This window comes from Leptonychotes weddellii, chromosome 8 (genome assembly GCF_054177405.1).
Source record: "Leptonychotes weddellii isolate Sample4059 chromosome 8, ASM5417740v2, whole genome shotgun sequence".
NCBI lineage: Eukaryota > Metazoa > Chordata > Mammalia > Carnivora > Phocidae > Leptonychotes > Leptonychotes weddellii.
The window spans coordinates 16745233-16760652 of NC_138376.1; the positions used below are offsets into that span (position 1 = coordinate 16745233).

Genomic DNA, 15420 nt, shown 5'->3' on the forward strand with positions numbered 1-15420 from the left:
CCCAAAGTCCTATGGTGCAGTCCTAACCCCTAAGCCCCTAACCCCTAGGACCTCAGAATGTGATAGTGTATTTGGAGACAGGTTTTACAAAGGGAATTACCATGAGGTCATAGGGGTGGGCCCTAATCTGGCGGGCCTGCAGGCCTTCAAAGAGGAGAGTGGGACCCAGACCACACCGAGGGAAGACCATGCGAGGACCCAGGGAGAAGACAGCCATCTCTAAGCCAAGGAGAGAGGCCTCAGAGGGAACCAGCTGGGCCAGCAGCATCTGGATCCCTGACGTGCAGCTTACAGCTCTATGAGGCAATACGGTCCTGCCGTGTCAGCCACTCACTTTGTGGCATCTGTGGTGGCTACCTGAGCGAGCTGATACATGGCAGAAGGGGTGGACTGTGGTGCCCAAGCAAATGTGCCTGTCCCGTGTCTGTCTCCAGCCACAGGGGTGTACCTGCCCCTCCCCTGCTGCTCTGAGGCCCCCCCTTGGAGCTCTGGGTGTGCACTGAAGCATCAGACTCTTCCTCCCCACGATCCCCCCTCAACTCCCTCCTGCACAGGGTCAGGCCCGCTTTGGGGGCTGCGGGACCCCAGCCTCTTGCGGGGCCCGTTCCATTGTTCTCAGAGATATTTCCCCTAGACGCTGCTCTTGCACACCCAAGCCTCTCTCAGTGTCTGCTTCTTAGAAGATCAGAACGATTCAGTCTGAGCCTCTTCCTCCCCCCGTTTCACATATGGCAAAACTGAGGCCCACTTTAGAGAATTCTGTCCAAGCTACCTCTCTTTGCCACTGAGTGAATGAGTGAATGGTCTCAAAATTTACCATCCTCATTGCTCCCGGTTGGATAGCAGAGGTCAGTGAAAATTTCCTCCAACTTGCTTTATCCTGCAGCATCTGGAAGTGCTTGTGAATGTCTCTGGCACCTTTTCCACACTGGAAGCAACCTGAGGCAGTTTGGAATGAATGAACGTGTGAGCTGGACATCTAGGTTCGTCCTATGCGGTGTTTGGGGGAAACTATGAAAGCTTCACACTCCTGAGAGTTAATTTTAGAGAGGCGGTAGTGAGCTGCCCCAATGAGAGAGGATTTGGATTGTTTTTAGTGATTGAGACAGCAGATAACCAAGGCCTAGTTCAAAGTACAATGTAATGAGCATGAGTCAGAACCGAGGTAGGAAACATGTTCACTGGGGCAATCACCTAGCTCAACCGTTAGGACAGGATCAGGATATCATTGTATTAAAAAAAGAAAGAAAGAAAAAGAAGGAAAGAAAGAAAGGTTAGGAAGGGTTGAAGGAAGGAAGGAAGGAGGGAGGGAAGGAAGGAAGGAGGGCAGGAAGGAAGGAGGGAAGGGAGGAAGGAAGGAGGGAAGGGAGGGAAGGAAGAAGGGAAGGGAGGGAGGGAGGAAGGGAAGAGGGAGGGAAGGAAGGAGGGAGGGAGGAAGGAAGGAGGGAAGGAAGGAAGCCTGGAAGTTTCACCAACACAGCACCAGCCAGAGAACCATCACTCAAGGCTTCGAGCTGATCATTAAACACAGGGCCTGTGCTGAGGAGGTGGTCCCGCAGGTTGGGAGCTGGGAGCCCAGGTGGGGCTAGAAGGAAGGGAAAACCCTCCATCCCCAGGGAGCTCTCATGCTTCTCAAGGAGAGGTGCTCAGGCTGTGGCCTCAGGGGTTCCTTGGAGTCGGCAGTGGGGTCCCAACTGAGGGCCACTTGGGGGGAGGCGCTGGGGCAAAGACCAGCCGTGACCTCAGGCAGGTACCGTGGGGAGACCAAGCACTCTAGAACTGTGGCTGTGAGTGCCAGTGGGCAGGGGCTGCAAAGGAATCCTTTCCTCCTCCTCCACCGGCCCCCTCGTCCTTCTCCCTCTCAAAGGAGCTGGGCTGGTTTAAGGCCTGGTGCAGTTTGGGCCTCTGTCCCCAGCATTACTGAGCGACATGGCTTTGGCTGGATGTGGGCACTTAGTGACACATTTACTTTTTGAAGTCAAAGTATGACATGTTGACAGCATTGGCTTTCAGTGAGCTCCCACAGTACCAAGGTTATATGGAATTTCTGCCAAATTAAACCTGTATACCCTCTTTAACACTTAAAAAAAAAAAAGGCTTATTTTTGGCTTTCAAAAAAAATTACATGTCACTGTTGGAAGGCTCTAATATTTAAATGGTATTTTTAGGTGGGATGATTTAAGGGAGTAAATTCATTCATTCATTCATTCATTCATTCATTCATTCATTCATTCATTCATTGTACTGAGTGTCTTTCAGGTAGGGTATCCGGAGAGATGTGAAGCCAGTGTCTACCTTAAAGAAGAAAAATGTTAAAAGAGCTGCCAAATAATAGGGCTCCTGAAAGAGTCTCACAGTTGCTGTGTGATTAGTTAGACCAGCTCTGTCCACTCCAGCTGCCGTTGGCCCCATGTGGTTCTTGAACACTTAGACTGTGCCGCATCCAAGCCAAGATGCACTGTACCTATTGGCTTCTGGGATTTAGCATTACAGAGAACGCAGAATATTTCATTAGCAATGTTAAATAGTAATCATGTTTTAAATATTGATTATTTGGTTATATTGGGCTAAATAAGCTCTATTACTAAAACGAGTTTCACCTGTTCTTCTTTTTTTTTTTTTTTACTTTTCTTTTAATGTGGCTACTAGAACCTTTGAAATCACCCACATGACTTCTGTCGTGTTGCCATTGGACAGAGCTGGGTTAGTCGCTCAGAACTCTTTTGTACCTCCAGCTTTCTGTAGAAACTTGAGGATAGACACTCTTTATATATTTAGATTCAGGATACTATATACAAGATGGGGCGCCTGGGTGGCTCAGCCAGTTAAGCGTCTGGTTCTTGGTTTCGGCTCAGGTTATGATCTCAGGGTCGTGGGATAGAGCCCCGCATGAGAGTCTTTCCCCCTCATGCTTCCTTTCCTCCCTGCTTCTCCCTCCCACCCCGTGCACACACACACACACACACACACACACTCTCTCTCTCTCTCTCTCTCTCAAATAAATAAATAAATAAAATCTTAAAAAAAAAAAACAACCAAAATACTATATACAAAGGAGCCTTGAAGAGTTTATCTGGGGCTTTTTGTTGGAAAGTTGGGATTTTTTTCCCCCAGAGGTAGAACTCCAGGTAACAATGGGCATATGTGTAAGGTGGTTCAGACAGAGGTGTGGGGCAGTGTTGTCCACAGCATGGGGTCCAGTCAAATAATCCAGGGTGAAAGGAAAAGACAGTGAGCATGTGGGGAAAGGCCCTTCACCAAAAGCAGGACATCTGACTTTCAGCATTCCTTCTGCGGCTCAGAGAAACAGCTGAGAAAAACCACCACTTAGGAAAATGCGGTGTCTGTGCACATGGGAGTCCTGGGGACCCCATGAGTCGCCAGCCTTGGGAGAACAAGGGCTGATGAGTGTCTTCATTCAGATTTTATCAGAAAAAATAGACTTCCCTGACTATAATAATCTCTGAACTCCTTTGAGCAGGGAGCTCACTGGGTTTAGGGAACATGTTAAAAAAGTAAAACTACGACAACGATATAGAAAGCCTGGTTATTGTAGTCCACGACCCCTTTTCTCCTGCAACGACTGAATTGGAACATGAATTATGGCCCATCAGTTCCCAGGCTGTTTCCCCACTGAGAGCCTGCGTGTAAAATAAACCCTCGGAGCACTTATGCAAGGTATGATTAGCAGAAGCGCACAGGATTATGTTTATGGGTGTCTGGAGGATTCTCAAGCTGAGAGTTCGGGCAATCTAGGGGAAAAATAAATTCTCTCTTGGGTCTCATTTTGGAGTCATGAATCCAGACACTGGATTATTTAACCGCATTAGATGATCTTTTGGGTCTGATTTAAAATCTACAAAAACGAGGAAGTCAGCACTCGGTATGAGGATGCGAGCTAGTGCTTTAACCCTGCATCACGTTCAAGGGATTGCTCCTTGGAAAAGAAGGGTTTGAGTTAGCATCTCCTCCAATGTTGAGTCCTTCTGTGATGGATTTATGCCAGATTGTTGCTTTTCCTTGAGTGGCATTGGTTATAAAGAAAGTATTTTTGTTTTCATTTCATTTCATAAAATAATTTCATTTTCAGTGTGCATGCTATCCAACTAGGAGAATGCTGTTCACCATTTTCTTTTCTTGTCCAACCCTGAAAGGCTGTTCATACCAAATCATTTCATAACTCTTCAATCGCATTTTAACATATCTCCTGGTTAGCTTGTGTGGTTGTGCAGTAATTTGAGTTAACTCAGAGTGGGTGCTTACCTGTTATACTTCATAGATAAAAAACAAAGACATAGGGTTTAGACCAATTATTTACTATGTGTTTTGCCCAGAATACCACGGAGAGCCTTGGGTGTGTTGGGGTGAGAAAACCACAGAAGTAAAAGAAAATTTTTAATCTGGCGCAGTTTTAATCTTCAATATAGACATTTTAGATAAATACAAAGGAGAGAGGGAAATGTGTGTTACACTTTCTTTTTCCTTTTGTCACAGCTATTTTTAATCTTGATTGTTCCAGAAGTTGTGCCATTCCTGAGACTCTGCTGGGTCCAATTATAGCTGCCTATACACCCTTCCCTTTGTGGAGAAACACTTGGGTGTATGGGTGTATTTTTTTTTTTTTTTTTTTTTTACTTCTTGACCTTTTCTCTAGTTGTCAATTTATAACACGTCCCAGTCAGCCTATCAACATTTATTCCCCTAAGATTTCTCTCAATAGTTTGGGCACTGGAACTGGACAGTTGAGTGCAAGTCTCACTTGTAAGCTTATGAGACCTTGGGAAAGTTCTCTACTCTTTCCAAGCCTCATCTGTTAAATAGGCCTAATAATGGTGCCAGCTCACAGGGCTGGGTGAGGATTAAAAGAGATTATTCACATAATGCCCTCAGCCCAGAGTCTGGCACTCAGTAAATCGTGGCTATATTTATTATTGCTTTCCTGCCAACCTCATCCTGGCTTCCTATGGAGCAGTGCACCTCAAAGGGTGAGCCGGGAAGCCTCCGCACCCACGTCCCTGGGAGCCCCTGAGAAGCCCGTGAGAATTCTCCATCCACCTCAGACCTTCGCCATCCGAATGTCTGGGCTCAGGACGCAGCGATCTGTGCAGCCAGGCTCTCGGAGAGATTTGCAAGCATGGTCAGTCTGAGAGGCACCTATCTGGAGAGCCTACTGTATGATTCCTCAGCCTGACACCTTGCTCTTTGCACGGCCCCACCTCATTCCTGGGAACGGTAGAAGCTGCAGGTGTGGGAAGAAACTGAGGTGGGTTCTGGGAAAGGGCTGTTGACTCAGTTCTTCCGGATGGAGAGACAAAGGGTGTGGAGGGGATTGGCCCATCCCCGCCTTAAGCACAGGCCACGGAGAGGGGGACGGGAAGGAATTTCTGAGTGTCCCTGCAGGAAGCCAGGGAGAATTAGGCGGGCCCTGCAGGGCAGAGTGCCCAACCCTTTAACAAAGGGGCTGCAAACCTGCCAGCCTGAGTGCCACTGGATGTTCCTCCCACCAGATCAGCGGCTCTCCCTGGCTCATGCCAGCCCATTCCCTGGGCCCTGGGGGAGAGGGCGGCACCGTCCAGCTGCTGGGCCTTTCTTCATGGCTCCAGCAAACGTTTGCCCCTGGTGCCACCCATTTTGTGTCATAGCTAACATAGTCACATATTTGACTCACCCGGGAAATCGTAAGCTGTCTCAGGCCAGGCCTTGATTTATTCCCTCAACCACTATTTACTAAGGGTCTACTGTGCCGAGGCTTTTCCTGGGGGCTGGCTAGATAGCTGAGAACAAGGACCTCAGCCGGTACCCCCAGTCCAGGCGACATCACCCTGCTGGGGCTAACCCAACAGGTTCCCCAGATTGCTTTACTTCCCTGCCTCACATCCTTCAATGGCTTCCAGTCATGTTTAGAATAGAATCCATACTCCTTTCTGTGGCCTGGAAGGCTCTGTATGCTTCCTGCTTTCACCTCCCCACAAACAGGTGTTCCATCAGCCTCCAAACCTGTTCCTGTTACAGGCTTTTGCCCCTTCCTCCACTTGGGATGCTCTTCCTCAAATCGCCAAGGTTTGCTCTTTCTTTCTCCTCCTCTGATTCCTCCATCAAGTACAACTGCACCGCACTCCATCATCCCGATCTCCCATTTGGCTTTAGTTTCTCGGTAACATTTATCATTGCCCAAAGTTATATTCTATACTATCATATTACATATGCTTTCTTCACCTGTTTCTGTCAGTCTCCTCTAGAATTTAGAAGTTCCCTGGAGGCAGAAACTTAATTGGCCTGTTCTCTGTTCTATCTCCAGTGCCTAGACTGTGGCAGGTACCCAGGAGGAACTCAATGAATATTTGGTGAATGAATGAACCAATGGACAAAAGATCACATTTGGAGTTTACAGAATTTCTCATTAGATTCTGGTTCTGATGTCAATTCCTTTCTCCCCTGCTCCCTTGGAAGAGGTAGAGGCTTTTGAAATGTTCAGCAGGCTGAAAATATGATTCTCCATCCCAAAGGGCCTTAGGGTGTCAGTGAATGACTACCAGTGATACTTGCTGGTCCTTGTAGGAGTCCTTTAGGATGTCAGGAAATAACGATGTGTTGTTACAAATAGCTTTAAGGAAAATTTGCTATTGACTATCAGTCTGAGAAAAATAAACATTCCCTGATAATTTTCTTAGAGTATAGATACTACTTTAAGGGCTTTCAAAATATTCTTTAGAGTCCAGACAGTAACACAGTGTGGGCTTGTCTCAGGTTATTTGTCAGAAGTACCAAGTCTGGGCAGGTGAGTTTTCCAGAATTATAAAGCATCAACCTTCTTAATCCTAAAATTAAAACGCAAATATGAAAGTCGTTTTGATAGAAGACTTTTTCATAGATTAAAATGCTTATCCGCACCTACATATTATGTGAACTCTCTTTGAGGGTGGTCTCACACAGAGGAAGGGTCTCTCTCTGTCAGAAACTAGAACACAGGAAATGATTCCCAAGACACTTATGTTGGAGGGTTTTTTTTTTTCTCCCTCTTATTTTTCTCATTCTCCTTCCTCTTTTCCTCACTTGTGACGTGGAAATGTAAAACGTTCCTTCTCAGTTTGGTGCTTCGAAGTCTCAAAGGGGAAAGTAAACAAACTCCTACCCTATTAGCAGATGCTGTGTGTGGCAGATATTCGCTTAAACACTCAGATAACAGTGACAGACCTGCAGGATGTTCCCTGAGGAGGGGCCACCAAGGACCAGCCCTCCCAGTTCCCAACCCAGCGCAATTCTTCCTGGTTTTTGTAGAACTCTTTATGCTTAGATAATGTAAGGAAGATTTTTACAATGTACCATCTTAACACACTGTCAAGTCACAACACACCCCAGTAAGTGAGGAGATGGAATCACTGCATTCTCAGGAGAGTGTTTCTTGGGCCTAACAAAGAAACCATTTTCTTTGCCATTTCTAGAGGCTTTTGAAAGAATTTTCCAAATTAACTCAAGTCGCCAGTGGTCTGCATGTGTCTTATGAGGACATCATCCTTAGAAGAAAAGGAAAGTTTCCCGATTTCCTTGTACCTGAAGGAACTTAGAACTTTGTACCTCCTATCAGTGAGAATTCTTTAGGTGGCAAGTGACAAGAAACCTGATCTGAACAGGCTTCAGCCAAAAAGGAAATTATGCTGGCTGGGGTCACTACACAGTCCAGAGTAGATTGGGTGTGGCTTCAGGTGCGACTTGATTCAAACCTGAAGGGATGCAACCCAGGCCCAGTTGTCTTTTCTTTTCTCTCCCATGTGTTCTCCTCTTGCAAGATGACTGCCAACGGCTCTCAGGGTGAGGGGTCCTGGGTTCAAATGCAGCAGAAAAAAATGAGGACCTTTGGCTTGGTATTCCCAGGCAGAGTCTTGTTGCATCTCACGGTCTCTGATTGCCAACCAGAAGCCTGTCCCCCAACCAGTCATAGTTCCAAGGGGCGTATGATATGCTGATTGGCTTAGACTCAGGTCTAAGCTCAGGGCTTAGATCCACTCCAGAGCCAGTTAACTTCACCCAAAGCCAATGACAATGGAGGACTAGGTGACCTGCCGGGGATCTCCGGCCAGATCTCTGCTACGGACTAGCTGTGTTGTCATTGAAAAGACAGACGAGGGAAGTGATGGCACATATATATTTTCTAAGGAATCCTACAAATATCATCACCCTTTCTTTTGGTGAGGATTTAGCCAGAAGTAAAAGTTTCTCAACCGGCATATCATCAAAATTACTGGGGGATTTAGATTCCATAAGTTTGGGGTGGCACCCACGGAGTATAATAAATCTGTTAAATTCTATCATTTTTAAGACCATCCCAGATGATTTGGAAGATCAGATGGAGTCGGGCACCCACCCAGGCACCCCTGTTCTTGGCAGGGTCAGCTCCAGCCAGAAGTGATCTCCTTCCTTCTCTGCCCTATGTCTATACCTGTATATTCTGTCTTGTAGTGTAGTGCTTCTGTATGGATTTTATTTCCCCTTTCAAAACAATAAACCCTTGGAGGACTTTGATCGTGTTGTTGCTTGAGTCCCAAACCTTCACAGGCCTTCACGGTGCCTTATGCCGAGGAGGCACTCTATTTATTTCTGTTATTTGGATCAAAGTATGAGTGAATGGAGCCCTTACACCTCCCCCTTTCTTCTCCTTCTCTTTGTTTTTGGCACTGTCTTTTCCCCAAGATGCCCGTCCTTGGAAAGCTCTAACGAACTCTAGCCTGATTTGCTGACGAGGCCTTCAGATGTTATTTCTGCAGTGTTGCTTACGTTTTAAGAAGAGGTTGTTGGAAGACAGGACATTTTAAAGCCATAATGGTAAGCAGAAGCAGAAAGAAAGACTTGGGGTACAGAACTTGGGGACTCTCCCCTTTCTGAGAGCTCCTTTATTTCCTGAATTAGAAACACTAGGATGTTTCCTATAATTTCTCTATTACAAAGTGAGGGAAGAAGCACATGACAATAAAAATAGTAGAGCAAAATTTAGGAGGACGGGTAGGGATTCCTTTTTAAATAAGATAGGAAACTCAGAAATCATTAAAAAAAGAAAAACAAATAGAGATTTGACTACAAAAAATTAGAAATATCTGCATGAAAAAATATACCTTACATAATATAGATAGATGACAGGAGAAAAAATTGATAATGTTTACCACCACAGAAGTTTACTGTTTAAGTGCTTACAATTTGATATGAGAAAGCTAACATCCCAATAGAAAAATGGGCAAAGGATATTAGGTGTGTAGGTGATTTATAAAAGAGGAAATACAAATGGCCAGGTGTATGAGAACATGATGACTCTCACTTCAGTCAGGGAAACAAAAGCAAATTTAACCAGATGTCAGTTTTTACCCATTCAATTTGCAAAATTTGAAACAATCCATAACACCCAGAGCTGGGAGGTTTGGTGAAATGGGCATCTTATCCATTGCCAGTGGAGGTATGCATTGCTGTAAATGTTTACCAAAGTTGTTTGGAAACATCTATGAAATAAATGATATTTATAGCCTTTGACTGAACCACTAATCCTATTTCTAGGAATCTGAGCTAAAGCTTACAAAAGGAAGGCACCAGGAAGTAGGACTACAGGTATAAAGATTGTTTCAGCTTTATTTGAGGTGGGGTGGGGTAGGGAAAGAAACACTGCATATCTCATCATAAAGGAATATGCATTCAAACTATGGCATATCATGAAGCTAATAAAAAGAATAAATGAGATCTATAAATTGGGGATGGGGGTGGCCATGGTATAGATTATATTATATATTGGAATACCACTTTTATTAAAAAGTGATAGAGAAAAAGAAAGAAAACCCCTTCCATATGTGTTCATATTTCTATATGTTTATGAACTCCTAGACAAAGATGTGAGGGTTAGGTACCAAACTGTTAACCCTGTTACCTTAGGGGATGGGATTACAGTGGGGGAGGGAGGCCCAACTTTAACACCCAGAAGTGGTGGGCCCAAGGAGAGAGGACAGATGGAAGCTTGGCCTTGTCAGCTCCCCAGCTCTTCACTCCAGCTCCCTGTGCACCTGAAGAGACTTTGTGCACATATGTGTTGGCACCCCAGCCCGCCCACTCCCCACAACTGCTCCTGGAGTCTATGAGTGCACCCATCCTGGGCCAGGCTGCCCTTGGAAGAACAGACCCCAGAGGAGGCTCACTCTGGTCCTGGGAGAGGGCTTGAGGTCTTTTGGGCAGGGAATTCTAGTATCCCTGGTACCTGGAATGTGGTCTAAAAGGAGTCACAGACTCTCAAGTGGGCAATTGTCCTTGGCTCTGAAGACCCCTATTTCATTGGTGAGGCTTAGGTTTCTAAAGAAGAGGGCTAGAACTGGGGTCTTAGTGGTCCACGTCTAAGGGGGTGGGTACAGAGAAGTGGGGGAGATGATTAAATATTCTTCTTTATGTAGCTCTAAATTATTGACTCATTACAATAACATTCAGGAATTTAAAAAAAAGTTTAAATGTATCCCCTTAAACATTTTAAAGTGAAAACCCGAGAATCTAACAGGGAAAAAGATGCTCAGCTAAATTAATCTCTAATGGAGAAATGTCAGGCACCGTTGTGAGCACGTGGGTAGGAGAAAGAGCTGAGACCATCTACCACTTCCTCGTACCTCCTCACTCCATCTTGCCATTACTGTTTTGCTGTAAAGTCAAGGGGCATACATGGCATGGGGTCAAGCACATATACCTACATACACATTTTTTGAGGAAATTTATCCACCCATCAAATATTTACTGAGGGCTCCTTATGTATCAGGCATTATTTCAGGTGCTGGGAATACAGCGAAGAATAAAATAGCAAAAATCCCTGCCCTCATGGAGATAGATATTAAACAAGATAAATAAATAAAAGTAAAGGTGTGTTAGAAAGTGCTAAACATAAAGCCAGGACAGAGTGAGGGGTAGGAGACTCCAGTTTTAGATGGTGTGACCAGGAAGGTCTTACTTGGGATGAGATGTAAATCCCGATCTGTAGGAAATGAGGGAACCAGGTTGAGAAGGGGAACTAGGTGAAGTGACATATTTGTGCAGCTCACTTTTTTCCCCCTGGAATTGATTAAACAACAAACCAGACATGAAGAGACGTGGAGGATACTCACATGCATATTGCGAAGTAGAAGAAGCCAGTATGAAAGGCTACATACTGTGCAACTCTAGTTCTGTGACATTCTGCAGAAGGCAAACCTGTGGACACAAAAAGATCAGTGGTTGGAGGGGAGAGAGGTAGAGGGGAATAGGTTGAGCACAGGGGACTTTTTAAGGTGGTACAGTTAGTCTGTATGATTATGTAATGGTGGATGCATGACATTATGCACTCGCCAAAACCCATAGAACTTTACAGCACAAAGATTGAACCTCAACGTATGGGAAGTACAAAAAAATTTTTCAGAAGGTCAGAGGATCCCAGGGAGGAACTCAGACTGTGCCAAGAGATTCTAACTATAATAAAAATGTATGAAACAGCCTTGTTAGGGGAAAGGTGCTGACCTAAGTAATACTGGGGATGAGTAGAATCTGTAAGACTAAAGGCAAGAGGAACAGTGCTAAGCACTGGACTCTAATTGATAATGTTGCTTACCATAGTGCTGTGGGTTCATGATTCTCTTTTTTTTAATAATTTTTCTTTTTTTTTTGAGAGGAAGGGAGAAAGAGAGTATGTGCAGCGTGGAGGAGAGGCAGATGGAGAGAGAGAATCCCAAGCAGGCTTCATGCTCAGCGTGGAGCCTGATGTGGGGCTTGATCTCACAACCCTGAGATAATGACCTGAGCCAAAATCAGGAGTCAACACTTAATCGACTGAGCCACCCAGGTGCCCCTATTATGATGCTTATATATGTATATACTGGAATGGAACATTAAATAAAAGGATGGTGGATGGTAGGAGCCAGGTTTCTTACTGTGGGAGCGGGTATTTACAGATCAGCAGGGGAGGAGGCAAAAATGGTTCTATCTCTTAATAGGTTAGAGTTGGAGATGTCAGTAAAAAATCATGTTTTACTGGGCGCCTGGGTGGCTCAGTTGGTTGAGCGACTGCCTTCGGCTCAGGTCATGATCCTGGAGCCCCGGGATCGAGTCCCGCATCGGGCTCCCTGCTCAGCGGGGAGTCTGCTTCTCCCTCTGACCCTCCCCCCTCTCATGTGCTCTCTCTGTCTCATTCTATCTCTCTCAAATAAATAAATAAAATCTTAAAAAAAAATCATGTTTTACTTAACATCAGTATAGATAGTTACATATCGAAGTATTCATAGATAGTCACAAAAATATTTCTTCGGGTTATCCTCTGACAGGGCCTAAAAACAAAAAAGGGGGGGGGAGAAAAAGATACTCTGGTATCAGTGAGTACACCTACGTCCCCAATCTTGGTTTCTAATACCATCCTCTAATAAAAGGAACCAGCGCTTCTTGGAGAGTGAGGACCAGGGTAAGAAATATACAAGATGAGCCTAGGGCACCTTCTAATGACAGAAAGTAAGGAAGGCCCCCTCCCTTCCCCATCCCCCACCAAAATGAGGGGGTATGTTGGAGGGGTACAGGAGCCAAGCAAAAGAGCTCTCAATGGCTAAAGCTGGGACAATTTGAGCAATACAAAAATAGTACTGGATTACAACCCAAAGTATAGTATAAATATTCATGAGTCCATACTAATATAAATAAATAATTGAATAAATAAGTAAGTAGGGAGGATAGACAAATCTCCATGCATAAGAATTCCAAATACTTGTACACTTTACCCTCAAGGAGGTGAAGCAGAACCACCCAAGTAAGGACTGACCTCCTTCCAAAGAGTAGGTAGGGTATGGGAAGAAAACATGATTGTGAATTGTCAGAGTCTCCCCAGGGTGGGTTGCAAGGATATTCCTAGAATTTAAGGAGCCTTTTCCTTGTTGTGAGTGGTGGAGTCCTGCCAACCTCAGGTCTATACGTCCTTGATACACGTGTGGCCTGGTTGTGGCAGGGCTGAGGTGTGATTTGAGGCCCTGGGCAAGTGAGGGTGACAGGGACTGTGGTTTTTGTGGCCAGAGGTGCAGGTGGGGTTTGGAGGGAGTCCTACTCCGACCTGAGGTAGGAGGAGAAAACAGTGGCTGGGGACACAATCCTATGGCAGCTAGCGTTCTCAGGCTGGCTCTCCCTTCTAGGACATGTCCAAGACCAACCTCCTTCCAAAGAGTAGGGTATGGAAAAAAGAGGAAGTGTCACTTGTCAGTGGAGAAACCTGACAGGGATGGCCTCAGCTGGGTGGTCATGGTCAGCGTCAACAGGGATAAGTTATGTTGATGGTATATGATGAGAATGACGCTTACCCTCTGTGCTCTTCCTCCCTCCCAAACCAGAATCGCAATCTAATCATGAGAAAAATATCAGACACACACAACTGAGGGACATTCTACAAAATACTGAACAAGTACTCCTCCAAACTAGCAAGGTCATCAAAAAAAGGAAAGTCTGAGAAACCATCACAGCCAAGAGGACCCTAAGGAGACAGGATCATGAGATGTAATGTGGGATCTGGGGGATGGGTGGGGAGAGGATACAAACTGAGGGAAAATTAGGAGATCTGAACAAAGTGTGGATTTTCCTTCATAACAATGTATCAGTATTATTAGTTCATCAATTGTAACAAATGTACCATACTAATGTAAGATGTTAATAATGGGAGAAACTGGTGTCAGGTATATGGGGGCACTGTAAATCTTCTCTCATTTTCTATAAATCTAAAATGGTTCTAAAAATTAAAGTCTGTTATATATATATATTTGTATGTTTTTAAATATTTATTTAATTGAGAGAGAGAGAGAGCACACAAGCAGGTGGGACAGAGGGAGAGGGAGAGAGAATCTCAAGCAGAGTTCGTGCTGAGTGTGGAATCTGATGTGGGGCTTGACCCCATGACCCAGAGATTACGATCTCAGCCAAAAGCAAGAGTCGGATGCTCAATGGACAGCACTACCCAGACGCCCATCTATTATATACATATATTTTTAAAACCTTGTATAATTACAATCATGACTTTTAAACCCCGGTTTTGTTCAAGGGAAATGTAGCTATGAGCTTTTGTACACATGGGCACCAGAAGGACATTATTGTTATCATTTGAAAACTGGTGCCTGGAGCCCTTCCCAAGTCATTCTGTGGCTTAGGAAGGCTATAGAACAAGATGGGGCTCCCAGAAGATGAGTGACCTCAAAGCAACCCCTGGGTACCTCTCCTTGGACCCCCAACCTTCCATAACAGAGTTCTCTGCTTCCCAGAAACTGTGAGTTCCCTGACAAGGAAAGGCTCGCCCAAGCCCTTCTGGAAGGGGATATTTACTAGTAAGGTACGGGGCCACCTTGTATTTGGGTACAGTCACCTGGGAACATCCCAAGTTTGTTCCATCCCAAGTTTGTTATTTCAGAGCTGGCCTTTGAACACTAAAGAATTCCGGCAGCTTTGGATTATTTTATTTTCTATCTCCCAGGGGACACTGTCAATAATTTACATTGCACAGCATTGGATTATCTAATAACTCTGGATTTTCCGCTCTAAGGGAGGGGGATAGAAAAGTAGCTCTTTGTTTTTTAAAGGGGGAAAAAAAAATCACTGCTCCTTTTGGTTGGGGGTGGTCGGGGTGCCAGAAGATGGCCCTGGCCGGGCTCAGGAGGTCACCTTCTAGAGGAGTAGGTAGAAAGGAGGTTGGAGAGAGGAATGTGTGGGAGAGCTGACCTGGGGTAGAGAGGTGCTGGGTTCCTCCCTCTTCCGAGGGAGTCATTCCTTGTGTAGATGGCCAGGTAAAGAGAGGAGGGAATCCCCTGACAGCTAAGGCACAGATCCTTCACCCCTTCCCAATGGCAGTTCTTGAAGGGATGGTGCTTGTTTCCCTTTAAAAAGGAACTGGAAATGCTCTGAGCATTTTGAGTGACTCATACCAGTCTGGTATATTTGTAAATACCATTCCTTGGACAGATTTAAACAGGAAGCCTGGAAAGTCTGTTTCCCCAACACATTGCACTAGTGGTGGAGTTCTGCTTCTGGGGAAGAGCAGAAGATCCACTGATTTCTAGTTTCATTCATGGTGCGACCCCCAAACCATCCGTGTTGGCCATGAAGGAGGGGCCCCGCGGAACTGTGGTGAATTACAAAGAGAGTTTTCTTCCCGTGGGTGGAGGACCACAGCCTCTGTGCAGCCCGCCTTCCGTAATCTTAACATTCCCCCTCTTCCCATCCCATAACGCTTGGGCCATTTTTAAACCTCAGGGTGCTTCTAGAGCCTTTCTCGCTGCCAAAATGGAATGTGAGCAAATGTTTCAAAGCCATAACTTTAAAGGCCTCAGATGAAGTTATGCAGCCTGATTTTGCCTTTTTTAGGCTTGCCCTGTTCATCGGCTTTGTATATATGGAACGTGTGCTATTCGCATTGTGTTTTTC

At 45.2% G+C, this 15420-nt stretch overlaps 1 long non-coding RNA gene across 1 annotated transcript; it reads left to right on the plus strand.

The window, feature by feature from the left end:
- The first annotated feature begins 4813 nt into the window (after positions 1 to 4813).
- Positions 4814 to 13824, plus strand: LOC145722819 (uncharacterized). The gene is made up of 3 exons (XR_014147386.1): positions 4814 to 5263; positions 8689 to 8820; positions 13347 to 13824. It is a non-coding gene; the product is annotated as an uncharacterized LOC145722819 (long non-coding RNA).
- Positions 13825 to 15420: the final 1596 nt, after the last annotated feature.